Here is a 13,911-nt window from a genome sequence, read left to right as displayed (position 1 = left end):
GCAACCTCCAACTCCTGGGCTCAAGCGACTCTCCTGCTTCCACCTCCCAAGTAGCTGGAACCACAGGTGCCCGCCATAATGCCTGGCTACTTTTTGGTTGCAGCCGTCATTGTTGTTTGGTGGGCCCCGGGCTGGATGCAAACCTACCAGCTCAGGTGTACGTGGCTGCACCTTAGCCGCTTGAGCCATAGGCACCAAGCCAGTTTCACTATTAATTAACAAACTGCTTTTCAAAATAGCTGGGCAATTAACATTCCAGGTGGATGTATTGGGTCAGTGAGATAATGGGAAATATTCATTTTCTTCTTCATGCTTCTCTGTATTTTGTACTTAGTCTACCAAAAGTATTTACCACTTGAATATTATCTTGAAGTTTAAAAAAAAAAGTTCAAGCTTTGACCCTGCACTTTTCCCCATGGTGTATGTTAGTCTGCATCACTGGACAGTGAACTGCTCTGGGACTTGTCAGTGTGCCCACCTTACAGCTAAGGGATGGAGGTTTAGAGAAGTCCGGGGACTTGTTTTGTTTGGTCACTAACCTGTTCAGGTCCCTATCTTCTCAGTTTCCTCTTGTCACTCCCATTAACCTACCTCACAAAACTACTGAGGGGATAATACAAGGTAATTGGTCAGAAAGACAACAAAGTGAAGTGATTTGCATGTGCATACACACATATCCACGTGCCTGCACACTCCTCTCAGCTGGTGTTTGCGGAACATCTGCTGTGTGCCCCTGCTTGTCTTTCTTCATGGTTATATTCCTCCCATCCCTGCCATTTTTCTGTTCACAGTAAGAAGAATTGGGGTACAAAGGGAAAAATAGATTCATGCAAAACCTCAGGGCGCCATTTCATCGGGTCCTTCCCCTGGAAAGAAGAAGTATGGGTTAGCAAATCCTTAGGGTTAAGGCGACACACGACTCACTCCTTTAATCCTTGGATCTGAGCTTAACTCTTAACAGCAATTCAGTTCTTAAAGACCAGTAAAAACCGACTGAAATGAGAGAACAAAAAACGGATTCAATACTCAAAGCAAGTGCACGTTGGTTTCAGATAATTCTCTTCACAGGGCTTCCTGGTTTCTAAGAAAGCAAAGCCTGGCAAGAGTGGAGAGCTCTGGAAATACAATGCCTCGGCTCAAAGAAGCTAGAGCCCTAACAATGCTCAGGAAAAACCTCCAACTGCAGAACCTGCCCCCCAAACCCTTCTGCCCCGCCCTGAGGGCAGTTCAGGGCCAGCTGAGAGTTGCACTGTCCTTCTAAAGTAGAGATATGCTGAGCCCGGATCGGCCATAAAATCCCCCTCACAGGGTCACAGGTCAGGCCAGCGGCCCTCCGAGGTTACTTCATTCATTCCTGTGGTATCTCCTGCCTGAAGTTCTCCTTCATTAATTCTATGAGAACTTGTCATAAGTCTGAACGGCGAAGAAACTTGAAGTGACGGTGAGAGACCCAAACACCACTGGTTCTTCCACCTCGGGCAAGTCTCTGGGAAGCAACTGAAAAGTGCTCAACTGGGTGAGGCCCTCAGATCTCAGAGTTACCATCTGGTCTGGAAACTCCGACTCCCGGCAGCTTCTCTAGAGGAGTGAGGACCCTGCCACACAGGAGCCTGTGCATTCACCCTCGGGCAGCGTCGGTCACCAGAGCCCGAGGTGGAGGCAGCTCAGATGCTTGTCCCCCTGACCTACAATCCCAGAGGGGGGACTTGATGGCCAATCCAGGCCAATCCACTATGCAGCCTGCCCATGACACGGAACATTACTCAGCCACAAAAATAACAAACTACCGATAAATGCTGCCACGTGGATGGACAGCAGAAACACAGTGTTAAGTGAAGGAACCTGGTCACCAAAGAGCACGGCCTGCGGATTATCTGTACAAAGGCTTGAGGACAGGCAGCTCATGGAGACGGGAAGACTCCTCATGTTTGTCTGGGGCCGAGGGCGGGCATGGGTACGGGCTTTTTTTTGAAGTGACAAAAATGTCCTAAAAGTAGATAGTGGTGATGGCTGCGCAGCTGTGAATAGACTAAAAGCCACTGAATTGTACACTTTAAATGGGTGAATTGCACAGCATGTAAATGATCTAATACAGGTGCTTTAAAAAACAAAGAAAAAACTGGCCTCACAAAAGACCAGACTGCACAGCAGCATTTGGCTCACACAACGCCCCGAAGGAGGAATGAGGGAGAAAGGAGAACTCTGGGGGCGTCAGTCTATTGGGGGGGGGCCTTCACCCTTGGCCAGGGCACCAGGCAAGGGGTGTCCACACCAGGACTGCCAGGGTGACACTGGTGCCTCCCAGAGCACTTTGGGGCAGTAAAATGGACGTTCCTGAAAGGATCTGATCCCTGCGAGACGAGGCTGGCAGGACTGGATTGCACCTTTGCTCCTATGGAAAGACCTTCAGGCAAAGCTGGGAGGCTTCCAGGCAGCAGAGAAGAGCACAGGGATATCAGCCCCAGGCCTGCGAGCCAGCACCAGCCACCCCCACCATCAAAAAGAACTAAGCTTTGTGCACAGGATCCAGAGAAAAGCTTCAGTGGGTCAAAGTTCTTTCCTCTTCATGCAGGCTGCTTTTGAAAACCTGGGGTTCAATCCTCCACGGACACCCGTCCCATCGGCACTGCTCCCCAGCGTGTGTCATGGCAGGTGCACATTTACCAGAGCAGACTCGCTGTGATTAAATTCAGATGAAATTTCCAGGCTCGAATGTGTGAGAGAAATGACACTAGCGCTGTGACATCAGCTTTCTTCAATAGCCAACCAGAGCAGAGCTGACGAGTCCTCCCCGGAGCAGGCTCCGTGAGGCAGACGGTCTCTGGGGCCCACCCTGCCTCCAGCAGACAGCACCGGCAGACCGACCAGAAGAGCTCATGGAGGAAATTGGCTGGATTGTCAAAAGCTTCATCAATTAATGAAATCAGTGGGGAGATAAATAATTGAAAGGAACGAAATGTGTTGATTGTGTTAACAGCTCTGACACCTTCAGACTTTCTAAGTAGGAGACAAAAGAGCCAGCAAGACAAAAGTCAAGAATTATGCCCCTTATGTCCAGTTTTAGGTCTGAGAGACTTTCTACTTTCCCAAAAGTCAAGCTCCAGCATCAAATTCAAAGGCTTTTGCTCTGTGCTCACAGACCTGCTACCCTGGCCAGCAGGGAGCAGAGACAGCTGTCCTCAGGCTTCCTCCAAGCCCATATTATGAAACTTCGTGCCCCCCCCCACCCGCTGGGACAATGTGGCAATGGAAATGGGACTCATTGCTAACATGTAGTTCAGTTCAGGAATGAAAACAGCAAACTTAAAATTAGATGAATGCTGAAAAATTCCAAATCCAGCATCTGATGAATAAATAAACAGGGGGTGGTTTATCCAAATGATAGAAGACTGCCCAGTAACAGGAAAAAACAAACGACACAAAACATCAATGCACCTCAAAAATAATACACTACATAAAGAAACCGGCCTCGAGACATACACGTTGAATTAGCCCACTGATATGTAAGACGTATAGAAGGCCAAATTATAGAGATGGAAAGTACATCACTAATTATCTGAGTTAGAGTGAGGACCAATTCCATGGGCACAAGGGGATATTGGGGGGTGACAGAAAGGTTCTGAACTGGATTTTGGTGATGGTTACACAACACCAAGTTTGCCAAATGTAGTATAATTTAACCAAAACTCATTGAAGTGTACATTTTAAATGGGTGAATTTTATGGTACATGAATTATATCTCAATAAAGCCATCAAAAAAATTGAATGAATGGAAAGGAAAAAAATCTTTAAAAATTGTTGAAATCACAACATTAAAAAGGAATAATAGGATGATTTTTGAATGTAAGTGAATTTAATTTTCTTTCTGGAAATTAGAAATTTTCTCCTATGGCAAGAAAGAATGGGGAAGAGGTGGGAACTGGAACAAAGGCGCGACCAGCACTAGTCCTTCTCTATGTTGCGGTCGAGGACATGAAAGTAAACACAGGCCTTGTTTGTCCATTGGCTATGAGGGCACCGGTCTGCTAACCAGGTTCACCACCACACACACAAGGGTGCTGTGTGCACCTGTCTGTCAGATTTTTACTTACATTACTTGCATTTTTTCAACTGACTCACCCAGTAATGGTACCGATGAAATGCCTTAGGTGAACTCAGTCTGAGTTATCACAATTTGGGGGCACACCTGCTGTTTCATGTGATCGCGTGTTACTTCCCAAATTGGAATAGTTGGGAAGAACAAAGTCCTGCGTATAAAGGTTCTAGCATTTACACGTCCCAACTTCTGAAACCAGGGAATTTTGTGTCTCCAGTCATACTGGTTTCCCTGGGAGAACTCAGAAATGGAATGGCAGCTCAGAGCTGAAAACCACAAGCTCGTCCTGTTCCTTAAAAGCGCCCTGCCTCACTGCACAAGCTGAAATAACGCAGGAGGCTTTGCAGGGCTCGGTCCCTTCCCATCTGCACACCATTTCCTGTAAACAGGGCGGGCAGATTCTCCAAACATCTGAAGGTATCTAACAAACATGTTCAGGACATTGGTTTTTAAAAAGTTATCATCTCTGAATATAAACTTGATGTTCTTGGTAGACATTCTGAAAAGTACATTTTTATTCACGTCTTGAATCACAAAGACAACCAAAACACAGAAAGAAAAAACACAATTAAAATGACACAAGAGAACAACAGTCTCTCCGAGTCATCAGAGACAAGAAGAGTTCTCTTGGGGGAATTTCTGGCTTGGAATTAGGCGTCTTGATACTATGGAATAGTTCTTATTAAAAAACAACAACAACAACAGAAAAACTATCCACAGAAAGATATTCTTCAGGCTGGGTTCGATACAATTTGGTTGAAAATCTGGTCACATAGCTGGTTAAGGACTTGGGGACCATTTCACCACAAGCTTTTAAAAATAAGTATTTTTAAATTGACAATACACATTCTATGTATTTATGGTATTCGGCATGTTTTGATACATATGTACATTGTGAAAAAAAGAGGCAAGGGAATTAACATATTGCCTCACAAACTTCATTTCTGTATGGTGAGAACATTTAAAGTCTGTTCTTTCAGCAACGTAAAGAACACATTCCACAGCTAACTGCAATGCTGTGTACTGGGTCTCTGGACTCCTCAAACTTTAATAGAAATGTAACCCTCCTTTCAATACAGAAATAATGCTAATAAGACCCTGGCTGTCAGTGTGTCTGCTTTGAGTTGCCAGGTTGCTGGGGATCATGGATGCATTTTCATACATGCAGCCACCCTGTCCGCCACTGTTGCTTTTGCAAGGCCATCCAGAGTTGGTAAAGGTCAGTAGTTAGAGCAATCCCGCGGGCAGGCATGGAAACTCAACCAACTCTAGATTCCATGTAGGGCAGGCTACATAGTTTTCTGGTTCTTGTCAAAATAAGCATGTGGGCCTCCCTTTTCAAAGACTATTAAGCATTTTAAACAGCAAGAGCAGAGCCTTACCCCAAGTGCTGGGTTCTGGGCGATGGATGGCATAGTTTGAACCCACATGGAATTGCCCTGACCCAGCGGTGCCCATATGGAATTGCCTTGACCTTACCAACAGGGCCTGGAGATCTCTCCAACTTAGTAGGACATTTAACAATCTCCAGGAAATATGAGAGTAAACTGAAAAGGGGTCCATTTCTGAAAGAAGTGTTAGCAGCTAGCTCAATCGAATGTATAGTGAGCTATACCCACCAGCACTGGGTGGGTTTACCAGAAGTGCGCCCTGTTTCTCTCATCCATGTCAGCCCTGTCGGAAGCTGTGCTGGGACAAGACTCACATTCATGTGGCTGTGCACCTGTCTGGGGCCAGAGGGTATGTGGCGTTGAACCGTCCACCACTTTAACAAACTGAGAAAAGCTCCACCTGATGAGGTGGTTTGCAGCCCTGATGCAGTTCAGGTTCAGCTGGGCCGTTGGAATGACGGACAGGCCATCACTCCCACAGCTGGGGGTGTCCACTTTCTCTTGGCCCCTTCCCCAAAGATGCCTTTCCTTCCTTCAACAGGTATTTATCAAGGTGCCATCATGGGGAAGGGACACTGACAGTCCCAAAGAGCTTGCTACATCATAGGAAAGCATGACAAGAAATTCAAATTCCAAGTTGCAGACCAGCTGCTACTCCCTGGAAAGTGCAGCATGTTTTAAAAATAAAAAGCCAGGCTGAGAGTGGCGGTGGCTCATGCCTGTAATCCTACCACTCCGGGAGGCCCAGGCATGTGGAACCGTTGAGCTCAGGCATTAGAGACCAGCCTGAGTAACAGTAAGACCCAGTCTCTCTAAAAATAGAAAAAGTAGCTGGGCATTGTAGCAGATGCCTGTAGTCCCAGCTACTCAGGAGGCTGAGGCAGGAGCATGGCTTAAGCCCAACAGTTTGAGGTTGCTATGAGCTATGATGCCACCCCAGACACTCTACCCAGGGCAAAAATAAATAAAAATAAATAAATCAAAAGCAAGGGTTAGAGCACCTGACCCACTGGGCGGCAAGGAGGTCAGGAGAGTCCCTGGAGAGGAGCACACATGTCACTGAGTCTCAACTTCTGAGATCCCCGAGCAGGGCTCACTTTCCTGTTGGGCTCGCACATTCTGTTCCACCCCCTTCTCCCACTGCTGACTTGCCCAGTGTGCTCAAGCCTGCACCATCCTCCTGCCTCCCCAGATGGCCAGGTGCGTCCTTCTCTGTCCTCTCACAGCCCTTTCTATTTTGACTGTTAAATTCACTATGATAGAATTTAAGCTCTGTGTGGTAAACGGATATAAAAGATTCTCAGCACAGCCATATGACGTCGGCCGGCGTCATCTCCCGTCCTGTGTACCTGCCTCCCACAGGCTGGGGTCCTCGGGAGCTGCGTGGTTTTCATCGTTGTAGCCACGGCGGTTAAGAAACGTTCATAAATGGGCTGAATGGTTGGTCACATCCACCACACGGTTCCAGAGAGACGCCCGGCGTGTGGCTTGTTAGTAATGTGACATCTGACAGAGGACCACAGCCGCCAAGCTGCATTTCGATCTGGGCACGGTCATTAGCAAATCAGAGTTGAAGAAGGTGGGACATTTTACCTTCCTTAATCCTGCTAAGAACGTGGTGTTAGTAAGCTATGTCGGATATGGGAAGACGCATAAGTCAACTCCCCCTCTTTTCTGGGGACATTCCATATTTTGTCGCGTATAAGGCCCTTTTTTGCCCAAATTTTTGAAGAGAAAAGTAAGGATGGGCATTATGCATACGTAGTGCTGATTCCATACCTGTAATAAATGTTAATTATTTTATTTATGTTTATGCATTAAAGATGTAACCCTAGAGAGCAATAATGACATCTGTATGTAAAATAATACCCTAGAATACATTCACCAGCTTTGTTACACTTAATGATGAACTTGCAATGAACAAGGTTTTGGCCGATGAAGAGCGATGTATTTCTTCTCTTCGTACACTTTAGGCAGGAGCTAGCAATTTAGCTGATATTTTTACAAAAATTATTGGAAAATGTCAACAATTTTTGTACACTGCAAGCTTTAAGCTAACAGTTATTAAATACGTATGGTAAAGAGTGCAGCAACCAAGCTGCCGAGAGACACGTGGGACCTCCGCCCACGGAGCGTGTCGTCAGACGGGTAGAGAAGCGGCTTCAGACGCCGAGACAGAAGCATCCGTGTGAGGGACACCTGCAAGGTGGCGGAGGTGCAGCGGGGGGTGGGGACCTGGATTCTGGAGCTATGCCAAACTGGGATCTCTGTTCCCAACAAGAGGACGCGGAAGAGGGTAAGAGGATGGCACCAGAACAAGAGTGTCGATGATTTCTCAGGGACACCTCAGGGGTGCTTTAACTTTATGCAGAGGTTTATGCTTGAGAACACAAACAAAATTTGCCCCAAATCTTCCAGCAGCCTGTGAGAATGAAGTTCCATTCTTATGTTATCCATCTTTGGAGCAACGACCACGCTGTTCAAACTAGTGGACATGAGAAAACACACTTCTCTGTTGTTCCAGCCTGTTGTGCAGACGGGACAAAGCCACCACCCATGATCATCTTTAAAAGAAAAATGTTTCCAAAATAAAAGATTCCAGGTGGAGCTATGAAAAAGAATGGGTTTATTGCAGTCCAATTCATAATTGCCAGGTCATGGAAGAGGCCCAAGTGCCCATCAATCCATGAATGGATCAATAAACTGTGGTATAATATGTACACCATGGAATACTATGCAGCCCTAAAGAAAAATGAAGACTTTACCTCCTTCATGTTTACATGGATGGAACTGGAAAATGTTCTTCTTAGCAAAGTATCACCGGAATGGAAGAAAAAGTATCCAATGTACACAGCCCTTCTATGAAACTAACATATACTTCTCAAACGAAAGAAACAACTTAATTCTAGCCCAAGAATATGGGGAGGGGGTGGGAAAAGGGAGGGGAGAAGGGTGGCTGGGTGGTGGGAGGGTAACTGGAAAGATCACCTATATTTCTGTCTAACAAGGGTACAAGTGATCTTTTCTAGAACTAGAATGTAAATGTTTTGACACAATGACTATGCAAATGACATGAAATTTATGTGAACCAGCTTGATGAAAGTATTTCAAAATGTATATGAAAACACTACACTGTACCCCATGTTTGCATTAATGTAATAATAATAAAAAAAAAAAGAAAAAGAATGGGTGAAGGAAGAAAACATCAAAATCTGGTTTAACAGACATTAAAAATCTGGTTTAATATGGTTTAAAGTCTGGTCACAAGGCCTGGAGGATTACTTAAAAAATCAGTTTTGCTTGTTTTTGATCACTTCAGAGCCCAGATTATACAAAGTGGGAAAGCAGTGGCAGCAGACTTGAAGACCCAACGTGCTGTGATACCTGGTGGGCCAATCAGCCAACTGCAACCCCTTGATGTGTCAGTCACCAAGCCCTTTAGGGCCCTAATGAAGAAAGAGTAGACATCATGGGTGCAGTCAGACGATAATGATTTAACCACCCACAGGCAGAATCAAGAAAGCTTCCATTGCCCAGGTTTGCGATCGAATCCTAAGATTGTAGAACAGTATCAAGAGGGAAGTGGTTGTGAAATCGTTTAAAAATGCAGCATCAGCAATGCCATGGATGGCACCCAAGGTGATGAAATTTACCAGGATGAGGGAAGTGACCCTTCAGGTGACACCAGCAATGTAGAAACTAAAGAGATCGATACTTCTGATACTGACAGGGATGAAAGCTCTTGGCCTTTTATGATGCATAAATATCACAGATTTGTTACCAGGACATAAAACCTCTTGTGTCTTCCTTCTGCTCTTGTGCTTTGTGATTACTTGTTATATAAAATTTCTTATCCCATATGTTAAAAAATAAACACTAAAATTTCTTTATAATACAAAGACAAGTACCTAAATATAAAGAAATAAACATTTGAATTGAAAAAAGATTTTTTTCCTGAACATTTGGGCCAAAAATGTGGGTGCACATTATACACGGAGCGCAGTACCCGCAGCAAAGTGTGGTGTGTTGGTCAGAGACAGGCACTGAGCCTGACACTTGAGCAGGGATTTCAGAGGCAGAGAACTACTCTGTCTTCATGGGCTAAGCAACCCCAGGAAAACTGCTTCCCCTCAGTTTCCACATCGGCAACATGGAGACAGCACTGCCACTTGAGGGGATTATTTTTAGAACTCTGCTTCATATCTAACCTTCACTGTAGCCACCGCCATCACTTCCATCTCAGCTGTCACGAGTGCCTTTGTCCTGGCTCTGGTTTTCTTTCTGTCTAAGTCACCCTCTTCCTCCCGCCCACCCTCCTTCCAGCCTGTGGTTCCAGTCTTCCGAACGTGTCAGAATCATTTATAAAAATAAGAAATAAAGCAACGAATGTGACTCAGCTGGCCCAAGGTGGGGCCCAGGCAGTGGGTGTGAAGAGCTCCCGAGTGACCCTCCCGTGCAGGTGAGGGTGGGGACACGGTTAGACCCTGCTGCCGAGGCCCGAGAAGTTGGTGAGATGCAGCTCCTGCCAGCAGCCAGCAATGTGTGCCCCTCACTCACACCAGGGCTGCCCCCAACCCTGTTCCCCTGAGTGCTGGGGCACCAGACCCCCCAGTCTAGCTCACTGTCACTTCCTTAGGTTAACCCCATCCCGAGTCCTCCTCTTTCGGTCATGGTCAGCTCCAAGCACAGCCCCGGGGAGGGAGGCTGCCAGCCCGCCAAGACTCACCCACGGCAATCTCTTTCCTCCTGTGTAAGTGGGGGAACAAAGTGTTTTGAATGAAGGAATTTTCTGGAATGTTAAAATTTATAACTTAAATTGTTAAATAATTAAAACAACCAAACTTTCTTTTGATGGTAACCTTTCCAAGTGTCATTTGAACTTTTCTGCCTTAGTTAACAGAGCACATGGGATATACCACAGACAATTCAGGACCATTCTTCTGCTGGAACCCCGGGGAGCCTTGATGACTACTAATCTTTTAACTGACTATTCTTTCTCTTCCTACCTTGCTGTCCATCACTGCTTTTCTACAATTTTCCTGGGAAAGTAAGCAACCAAGCTTTTTGGTTTTTTTGAGACAGAGACACCTGGGTAAATAAAGTCCAGTGACATCAGCATAGCTCACTGCAACCTCCAACTCCTGGGCTCAAGTGAGCCTTCTGCCTCAGCCTCCGGTGTAGCTAGAACTTCAGGTGTGCACCACCGCGTGTGGCTAATTTTTTCTTTTTTGGGTAGAGACTGGGGTCTTGCCCTTGCTGAGGCTCAAACTACTGAGCTCAAGTGACCCTCCTGCCTCATTCTCCCAGAATGCTGGGATTCCAGGCATGACCCACTATGCCTGACCAACAGTCAAGCTTTTTAAGTCAGGAATTTTAGCTTTTCACATGCTATGTAAAAGGTTCGGTTGTAAAACCAAATTAAGCCTGATCAAGTACACAGGCATTTAGCAATAACTTTGCTAACTTTATACTTCAGATTTGGGGCTGTGTTCCACACGGTCCAGTCTGTCTCCACCAGACGTGGATCGTCGACACAGTCTCCTAAATGGGTGATGGATTTTGTTGGTTTACCCTGAATCAGAAAATGAACTTCCGTGGTCAGAAAGTACCTTTTTCTACTTCCAGCAGCCCCACCCCATGATGCAACCCCCCTGCCCTGCAGCACACCACATTCTAAAGCGACTCTCACTGGAATGGATGGTTGTACTTAGGTGTGGATCTCACGGCACTGAAATCATACGTCAGCACTATTCCCATTTTTCAGGTGAATTTTGTGAAATGTTGGGGCAAATGACACCTCATATTCATGCTTGAAAGCTGTTTTAAAAAGAATGCGTGCACACACACAAACACACATGAAAGACGGCACCATCCTTCCTCAGTATTCTCCACTGTTCAAAGAAAACTTGGTTTGCTGGTCCCAAGCCAAGTGCACAGCCCAGGTTTTCTCTGCCAACACCTTACTGTGAAGGCGGAAATGAGTCTTTTTGGAGCAGTTGGGTGCTCGGCTCTCCTCTTTCCATCTATTATACTTCCTACTCCACTCAGGACGTTTGGGTTCCATGTTTCTTCAATCCCACTGGGCAGTGTGAGACCCTGGTCCACACACAGGGACGCTCAGAGTGGCACTGGCTGTGCACATGAATTGGCAAATTTCACATGCCTGTTTTGTTCGGATTTCAAAAGCAATCCCAAGTGAAAGAAGCCTTTCTGAAAACTTGAGGGTGACTTACGGAAGACAGCAGCAGGAAGAGATAAGGCATCTCTTGCCCAAGAGACCTCAGGGCAAACGGAGAGAAAGAGAGATCAGAGAACAGAGAGAGCCCCAGCCAACCCAGAGAAGGGACTGCGCCCGGGAGGTGAGGGAAGGCGTGGGGGCAGCAGGAGAGAGGCCGAGCAGCCCTCCATCGGTCATAGCACCAAGACAGTGACAGAGACGGGAAAAGAACAAAGGCAGCATGTTCTCAGGGCGCCTCGCACTTGCGCCCACTCCCTAGCACTTAGATTCCCCATATGGGGACAGATGGTGGGAGGGCAGCACCTCAAGACACCTTGAGAGGCTTACTTAGAGATCAAGCACCTCTGCTTTCTTCTCAAAACTTTCTGAAGGGCCTGAGCTTATCCTGAAGTTCTCCAAACACCCTGGTCCTCTATGTTGTCTCAAAATTTGAGATCAATTTTGTGTGTTATATCATGGCATAACCCTGGTCATTGTTTTGAAAATGTTCATTTCCCTTGAATCTTCCAGCAACATGGACACTTGAGTGAGCTGGCTATGCTCTGTACCCAGAGTGCTCCTGGCACACCACAGAACAGCCCCAGCATGGGGTGCCCTGTCCATCCTGGACTCCTGGTCAGTGAGGTGGCCACGTTCGTTCTGTACCCAGAGTGCCCCCGGCACACCACAGAACAGCCCCAGCATGGGCCGCCTTGTCCATCCTGGACTCCCTGGCCCAGACCAGGAAACGAGGCCACTCGCACTGGAACTGACAGGAAAGTTCAGCCATTTGTTCTCCTGGAGCCAGGACACCACAAATGAGGGCTCTCCGGGTCTTGGCCAATTCAAGGGCACACAGAGAGGAAGGACGTGGCCCCAGCAGCACAGGCTTTGTATCCCAGCCCTGCTCCTCCAGATGTGACACTGCTACTCAGTCCCCCAAGGTCTCCAGGCTATGCTGCTCCTTGGCTAGAGAAGGGGGTGAGGGGCTGGGCTGCACCATCTCTGGTTCTCACTAACCAACTCTCCTGCCTGCTGAGGCCATGGTGAGTCCTCCCCTTACCAGAACAGATAAGGAGGCTGTGTCACAGTACTGAATAATTATTATGAAAAGGCAGATCAAGGGCTGCTCCAGAGCCCCAGAACACAGTTAGACCCTGATCTTACAAGGCACGGCTTTAATGAGAGCTCATTTTCTCTGGGAGCCAGCCATGGGAGCCACTGAAGATCAGACCACCTTAAAGACAAACCATAGTTCAGCCATTTGCAAAGATGGGAGGGACAGAGAAAGTGGAGGCAAGCCCTACTACAGCAGAAGTCGGAAAGACAATAAACAATTAAAAGACTCAAGCACATTTTAAGATTCTCTGGGGTCCTCCCCCACCTCTTCTCAGACTTTAACCCAGGCATCCTCAAACTACGGCCCGCAGGCCACACGCAGCCTGCCTAGGACATTGATCCGGCTCGCCAGGTGTTTTTACCGCCACTGCCTGTCCTGCTTAGCAGCTGACTCGTCCCGGGGCCTGTAGTCTGGCCCTCCAACGGTCTGAAGGACAGTGAACTGGCCCCCTGTTTAAAAAGTTTGAGGACCCCTGCCCTATCATATCTCCAGAGATGCAGGCAAAATTAGGAATTCAGAGATACCACAAAACCATGATTATATTATTTGGATTTAAGTAACTTCTTCGATTTCTATGATTCAAGGAGGGTTAAATGGGAAATTTCTGCACATATTGAAACAATGGGAAGTCTTTTCACCCAAGGAGCAGATTTCAGGAAAAGCAGAATATGCAACTCAAGTACATGTGACTGGCTGACAGTCCCAGCGTACTCAGATATTCCTTGGCTCTGAGCCTCAGCTTCAAATCAGATTAGGGAGAATAATTCATAAGCATCAGGGCTGGAGCCAGACTGAAATGAGATATGCTACACGCAGGAGCAACTGGTAGGAGGTGCTGAGTAAAGGACGCTGGTCGCCAAGTGCATAAATGACCATTACAGCGCACAACACCGTAAGTTCCCATTTGGGAAGAGTATCTTAGAAAAATGGGGTTTTCTTTTCTGTATTTACTATGCAGAGTGTCAAAGAGGCCTTCTAGACAGCACACTGCCAAATCCCGCCAGATCCTCAGGCCTGTGGTCTCTGCACCTCCCTGCCCAGGCCTGCCCGGGACCCTCGGCCGCTGCCTCCTGGAGCCCGAGGCTTG

At 46.9% G+C, this 13,911-nt stretch overlaps 1 protein-coding gene across 1 annotated transcript in view; it reads right to left on the bottom strand.

The window, feature by feature from the left end:
• The window catches only part of AGPAT4 (1-acylglycerol-3-phosphate O-acyltransferase 4), a 101,085-nt gene that overhangs the window by 78,612 nt on the left and 8,562 nt on the right, over positions 1-13,911 (bottom strand). The gene's annotated exons all lie outside the window — the stretch shown is intronic.

The sequence above is a fragment of the Otolemur garnettii genome, unplaced genomic scaffold (genome assembly GCF_000181295.1).
Source record: "Otolemur garnettii isolate 467f Iridium unplaced genomic scaffold, OtoGar3 scaffold00056, whole genome shotgun sequence".
Classification (NCBI taxonomy): domain Eukaryota; kingdom Metazoa; phylum Chordata; class Mammalia; order Primates; family Galagidae; genus Otolemur; species Otolemur garnettii.
Note: the sequence above shows the minus strand (reverse complement) of the source record. Positions and strands in the feature narration are given on the sequence as shown.